This window comes from Myotis brandtii, unplaced genomic scaffold (assembly GCF_000412655.1).
Source record: "Myotis brandtii unplaced genomic scaffold, ASM41265v1 scaffold850, whole genome shotgun sequence".
NCBI lineage: Eukaryota > Metazoa > Chordata > Mammalia > Chiroptera > Vespertilionidae > Myotis > Myotis brandtii.
Window position 1 is genome coordinate 695,358 of NW_005371455.1, and position 7,668 is coordinate 703,025.

The 7,668-nt window shown below is 36.4% G+C and overlaps 1 pseudogene; it reads left to right on the forward strand.

Annotated features, from left to right (window-relative positions):
- The window catches only part of LOC102239586, a 196,623-nt pseudogene that overhangs the window by 44,051 nt on the left and 144,904 nt on the right, over positions 1-7,668 (forward strand).

Below are 7,668 nucleotides of genomic sequence, written 5' to 3' on the forward strand. Positions count from 1 at the left end.
TTGTGCACCGGGCCTCTAGTATATATATATATATATATTCCTAAGGATATAACTGTGTGCCAGTTTGTGAATCACTGCCTTAGTTAGATTCAAAGGCCACAGATGCCCAGATGATTGTTTGCCAAGTAAATTTTAATATAAATAGCATATTAATTTGTCCAGGTGCCCTGTGATTGAGTTCCATGATTTCGTGAGAAAAGTTCTCTGTGACACTTGCTATACTAGTATATATTATATATGACTCTACTTGCTCTTGTCTATTTCCTGCCAAGGTTTAGAATCCCACAACTATACATACTAGACAGTGACCACTTAGGTACATGGTTGATAATGGCCACTTGTGCCCTCTTACTGGTATCACTAAGAACATGTTAGGACCACACCTTCAGATACTATAGTTAATATGTTTTACTTTATTTCCTCCAACTGCCTGTTGTTAAATGTTTCTACTAACATGGCCATCTATCTGTAGGTGTTCCCAATATTCCCAGTCTGGCATCACTCAGAGAGGGCCAAGCCATTACTCCTGACCTATTCCTGCAGGTTTATATTAGGGCACTCATGACTGTGATTTAGGTTGTGTAAAGCTACCACATCATATTGCACAGAAGGAAAATTCAAACAAAAAATACACATCTGAGAAATAGAAATAATACTTTAAGACTCTCAAAAGAATTGTCAGAACAACTTATTGGAAACTATTCATTTCTTAAGAATCTTAACAGGAGCTAAAACATTTATTTTTCACAATAAAAGTCATAGTTTTATATTTTGATTACATTTTATCTCATATTTAAGTCTTGGCTGAGCTTCAATTGACTAATTTGCGAATGGTGTCTTAATTATTAGTGCACTTTGTTGTATCTCTTCAGAATGAGGCAACTCTCCACATTTAGTCAGGTTCCCTTGGGAGGTAACTATGTCAGGTATACATGAGTGAAATGAACCCCAAATATCTTTTTAATTGAAGCCAAGTCATTGCAACAGCTGTTTACTTTTTATTTGTTTCTAATTAGAACAAGGAAATAAAATTCCATTTGTTCAAAGCGAGTCTTAATTGCATGTCTTCAAATTTATTTTCCCTGATTTTATTTGCCTGCAGTTAAGCAGTTTGTGATAATACACAGTGGTATTGTTGACTTTTATCTGTTGCCTACAGTTTACCTTTATACATGACTTTTACATTAAGAAATTTAAATTTTGCTTTGTGAGTATCTATTTCTTTTGCTTTTTACTGACTGAAAGTCTTCCCGCATTTTTTGTTGAAGCTAAAATATGGCGACACCCATTTGAATAAGGTGGAGCTCCTCATATCATCATGTATCACTCCTTCCTTCCCCATCTTTCCTGTCACACAATAGGCTTGAGTTTACAGCAGCCAGCATCACTCGGTGCATCGCTGGCAGAAGGATCATGGATATCCCATTCTCTTGGCCGCCTACAGAGAAATGCCCTTGGTGTGGGATGCAGCTTGATGTACCTATAGTGCTATAATCTCAGGAGAGGGTGCCACATACCCACTGGCCATTCTGCCCTCATTTTCAGATTATACTATATTATGGTTTTTGAGGAGCAGAATCTAATGCAGAATATTTACCAATGCATATCTCTGCTTCAATAGACAATTTAAACACAGCTCTCCAAGGAATTCTCTGAAAATAATGATTATATCATCTGTGTTTATTAACATAATTTCTCCTTATTCCTGTGTCATCACATCTTATACTCAATACAATTAGTTCAACACAATAAGGACCTAAATACATAGGGATAATTGGAACATCATAGGGGTTACAGTGATGCAGAAATGGCTCCCATCTGAGCCATAGCACCTAAGATCTGTGTGGCTTTGGACAAATTACTTACCTTTTGAGGTTTAATATCATCATCTATAAAGTAAGAATATAGTACATCCTAGTTGTGTTATCAAGAAGATTACATATTTCATATATATATAGTATGCATATTATAGATGTTTTTTAATATTTTAGCAGAATACTTTCTAAATATGAAATTATGCATAGAACATATGCACAGAAGCCTAACATGAAAAACAGATTTTTAAAAATTTAGAATCACCCTAGCCAGTTTAGCTGAGTGGATAGAACGTTGGCCTGCAGACTGAAGGATCCTGGGTTTGATTCCGGTCAAGGGCAGGTACCTAGGTTGCAGGCTCGAACCATGGCCCTGGTCGGGGGTGCATGCGGGAGGCAAACAATCCATGTGTTTCTCTCTCACATCGATGTTTCTCTCTCTGTCTATCCCCCTCCCTTCCACTCTCTCTAAAAATCAATGGGAAAATATCCTCAGGTGAGGATTAACCAAAAAAAAATTGTTTTTAGAATCCTTGACAGCAAATCTGACACCTTTAGAGACTAGTTTTGAGGAGGTAGAGAACGACCTGTGGAATCTGGAGGATTTATGTGCATGTGTGAATTAGAATGATACAAACCCACGCAGTCCCAACACCTGGAAAGTTGCAAGGAAAATAAGAGGAAGGAACTTGAAACCTTCAAAGCTGAACTGGACACAGAGCACACCCAGAAGGTCCTGGAAATGGAGCACACCCAGCAGATGAAGCCGAAAGAGTGGCAGAAGGTTTCTGAGGGAGCCTCCTTGCAGTACCTTTCCCCAGGTTACCTGCAGATGGCAGAGAGGCGAGAGCCCGAGGGCAGGATGTCATCCATAGAGGTAAATACCGACATGCTAGGGTATAATGGACATATCTGACCAGAGGACCCTGAATGTTATTTTGTGTGTTTTTTTCTCCACTGGGTTAAAATTTAATGACATATGCTTCATGTTATAACATTGAGCTTCATAATAAATATGGTAAAGACTCATTGGGGGAGAGGTTATCATGGTAGTATTTACAGATTTATTTTTATTTTTAATCTTTATTGTTGAAAGTTGAGTGGAGAAGATAATGCCAAGGTATCCCCTGTCTTAGGGTCTGAATAAATCACATCAAATTGACGTTACTCTTCAAGTACCAAGTTTCTCTGAATTATGAGCCTAGTCACCTTCCTTATCCTGCACTGACCCGGCCACCCAGGACCCCAGTGAAGGTGGCAAGCCCAACCCCAGCGTTCAGACTGATGAGGAAGGAGTTGAGGTGAACACTGCCCTTGCCACTTCACACACTGAGGATAGCGAAGATTTGAAATACGAAGAAGCAAAAAACGCCCAATCGGAAAAACAAAAAGAAAAAAGAATCCAAAAATATGAAGATAGTGTAAAGAGCCTCTGGGACAACTTCAAGCGTACCAACATCCGAATTATAGGGGTGCCAGAAGAAGAGAGAGAGCAAGATATTGAAAACCTATTTGAAGAAATAATGACAGAAAACTTCCCCTACCTGGTGAAAGAAATAGACTTACAAGTCCAGGAAGCGCAGAGAACCCCAAACAAAAGGAATCCAAAGAGGACCACACCAAGACACATCATAATTAAAATGCCAAGAGCAAAAGACAAAGAGAGAATCTTAAAAGCAGCAAGAGAAAAAAAGTCAGTTACCTATAAGGGAGTACCCATACGACTGTCAGCTGATTTCTCAACAGAAACTTTGCAGGCCAGAAGAGAGTGGCAAGAAATATTCAAAGTGATGAATAGCAAGAACCTACAACCAAGATTACTTTATCCAGCAAAGCTATCATTCAGAATTGAAGGTCAGATAAAGAGCTTCACAGATAAGAAAAAGCTAAAGGAGTTGATCACCACCAAAGCAGTATTATATGAAATGCTGAAAGGTATCCTTTAAGAAGATAAATAAAAATTTGATGAACAGAATAAACTGGTGAATATAATAGAATCAGGGACATAGAAAGGGAGTGGACTGACAATTCTCAGCGAGCGGGGAAGGGGTGTGGGGGGTGCGGGAAGAGACTGGACAAAAATCATACACCTATGGATGAGGACAGTGGCAGGGGTAAGGGCAGAAGGTGGGGTGGTAACTGGGTGGAGGAGAGCTATGGGGGGAAAAAAGAGGAACAACTGTAATAATCTGAACAATAAAGATTTAATTAAAAAAATAAAAAAAGGAAGGAAGGGAACTATGAACACATGATTTAAGATGTGAACCCTGTGAGTGTTGGAAGGCTAGGGTATGTTGGTAGAAAGGATATCATTTAATGCAAGTTATTGTCAAGATCTTAGCTTTTGCTTGAGATGATGGCTCCATGGGTCATTATTACATATTTAAATTATCTGACTATATGTATTAAAAAGTTAAAGTGAGTAGGTCACTCATAGGCAAATAGATAGACTACCATTAATCAAGATTATGATTTAATTGAGTCAGTGCAAGGTCCTTTATACAAAACACAGTTGTCCCCTATTCACCACAGCAGAAGAATCCAAATGTTTTTATTATACAGGCCCATTTACTATTATTACCATGTATACCAGAAATTCACATGTAATGATTTCAAAATTATATATATTCATAAATATTGATTTACAAAAATTAGCTAATTTATGTATTAGAATTATCTCATTTATGTCTTACAGAATTAACTCACTTTACATAATATGTCAAATTCTAGTTTAACCTCATGATGAAAATGAAGAGTCAAGTGGAAAAATGGGTTCATGTCATGAACCACAATTTGCAATCTTATTCACCAATTATACAATTTGTTATTGCTGTTGTAATTCAATAGGTAAACTTCCCTTATTATATTCAGTTGTTCTTGAAAAAAAGAATGCTTCTATCTTTTTACACAGGTTGAAAATTATGTCTTCAAGTTCTTTGAGAGGGCAATTTTGAGAACCTAGGTAGTTGATATATGTAGATATAGATAGACATAGACATAGACATAGATATTGTTTTCAGAGACAAAAATCACCTAACAGTGGAAGGAAGTATTTCCAACTGTATTTTCCATGTTGAAAATTTAGTTTAATTTTTAATTTTAAAACATTTTCTTTACCTTCACCTTCAACAGGGGTGTATTTTTGCTTTTCTTTAAAAAATGCAGCTAGATAGAATACTATTGAAAATACATGTCACATGAAAGTATAGCAAATTAAATATATTTTAAAAACATATCTAATGAGTTTAAGCTCAACAATTCTATTGTACTTAACTTTTCAAGATAACCAGGGAATTTATGTGTGCAACAACAAAAAATTTAGATCAAATACTGTGTTTTAAAGATGAAGAATCTTAAGAATACCTCCAAAATATCTCAATAGTCTGTAAGAACCTTGCTTATTTGGCTCCAGCTTACTTTCTAAGCCATACTTGGAGCCTTTTATCTCTTCTAGATACACCATGTATGTAAAGATCCCTCACCTTCCAAATATTTTCATGAATATGGTGAACACTTTGTAACTCCCTCTCTCTAGAAAAATCTCACTAAATCAGTATAAGTGATAACACTTCTTTGAAATTGTTCTTCAAAAAGATTTTACTTTCATTTTGTTGTTTGTGTGTTCAGTTACTGACTGATCTCTAAAACAGTACATATCAATTTGTTACAGTTCTCAGTCCACATGTTTGTTTATTTGGCTCCAGCTTCCTTTCTAAGCCATAATTGGAGCCTTTTATCTCTTCTAGATACACCATGTATCTAAATATCCCTCATCTTCCATATATTTTCATGAATATGGTGAACATTTTGTAACTCTCTCTCTTTCTAGAAAAATCACACTAATTCAGTATAAGTGATAACACTTCTTTGAAATTGTTCTTCAAAAAGATTTTACTTTCATTTTGTTGTTTGTGTGTTCAGTTACTGACTTATCTCTAAAGCAGTACATATCAATTTGTTACAGTTCTCAGTCCACATGTTTGCTTCCTATGCCAGACAGTGATCAACCCACGAGAACTAAACCTTTCTAAGACATGGACTTATTTTATTTGATTCTATACTTTCTCTATATCTGGCACATAGAAGGAATTCAATAAGTTAAATGGTGAATAAATGAATGAATGAGCAAGTGTTTAAAAAAATCAGTGAATGGTTCAATGGGATATAAAAAGAAACATTGATTTCTAGTGAAATTCTGATAAAGTTAACTTAATATCAAGTTTGGACACTGAAACTACGCACTTTCTTATCAACACATGTGCAGTAGAATCATCCTGTAATTGATTCAGAGGATTGAAAAATTAAAATATAATGGGATAAATTAGTGCTTGCTTTAGTAGAGATAGAATATACATATGGCATGGATACTGGTACCCAGGACCCATTATTCTTATAGGAAACATCCCGTTAGCACCCCGTGGATGACAAGTAATTTAGGACATGCCTGGTCCATGTCCCAAGAAAGCTGCAGAAGGAAATAAGAACAAACTCCCTTTTGATTTTTTTTTATGAGATAGTGTTTTCAGAGGTCTTTTAAAATTTCAAAACACCATCAATTGTAAGAAATTGTTCAGAGGGTTACACAGGGAAAATTTCAGCAGGCCAATGTAAAGAAAGATCACTTCTCAAAAAGGCTGTAGGGAGTAAGTGGTTAGCAGTGGAGCTGGGCTTGGAAATATGACTTCATACTCTGTGGCCACACACATAAAGCATCACAATTGTGAACCTGCCTCCATGACAAGACATAATGGCTGCCAGGGGTGCTTTTATTGGCTCTAATGGCCAACATCAGAGCTTGGGAGAGCCCTACCTCCTGCCATTATTTAAGATCCCTCAGAAAATTAAAAGTATTGAAGGCCACAGGGTTGTTTTACTGAGAAGTATTTAATGTATTGACTTATCTTCAAATATAGTGGGTGGTGCCCAGCCATGATATCTTTTCCTAATTTGATATATTAAGTAATGATGTATTCAGCCTCATTAAGTCATCACCTTAATTATGACAATGGATAACTCTGATGATTAAACTAATGACATCTGTCATAGGAGTAATAAATGAGTTACGAGATCAAATTTACATCAACTTCATAATGTCTGGTGATTAAGAGTGACTATTGACATAGCAGGGTTAAGAATATATCTCAGAATCTTTAAAGATAAAACATAGTGTGTTTTTTGTTTGTTTGTGTTCTTTATTGTTTAAAGTATTACATATAGTATTACATATGTCTCCTTTTTCCCCCATTGACCTCTTCCCGGTCACTCCCCCCACTTAGCACATGCCCTCCCCCTCCCCCCTATTGTATGTGTCCATTGGTTACACTTGTATGCATGCTTACAAGTCCTTTGATTGATCTCTTACCATCCTTCCAGCCCTGCCTTCCCTCTGAAGTTTAACGGTCTGTTCAATGCTTCTCTGTCTCTGGATCTGTTTTTGTTCATCAGTTTATATTGTTCATTATATTCCACAAATGAGTGAGATCATGTGATAAGTATCTTTCTCTGGCTGGCTTATTCCGCTTAGCATAATGCTCTCCATGTACATCCATGCTGTTGAGAATGGTAAGAGTTTCTTTTTTTTTTTTTACAGCAACATAGTATTTTATTGTGTAGATGCACCACTGTTTTTTAATCCGCTCATCTGCTGATGGGCACTTAGGCAGTTTCCAAATCTTAGCTATTATAAATTGTGCTTCTATGAACATATGGGTGCATATGTCCTTTCTGATTGGTGTTTCTAGTTTCTTGGGATATATTCCTAGAAGTGGGATTACTGGATCAAATGGGAGTTCCATTTTTAATTTTTTAAGGAAACTTCATACAGTTTTATAGTGGCTGCACCAGTCTGCATTCC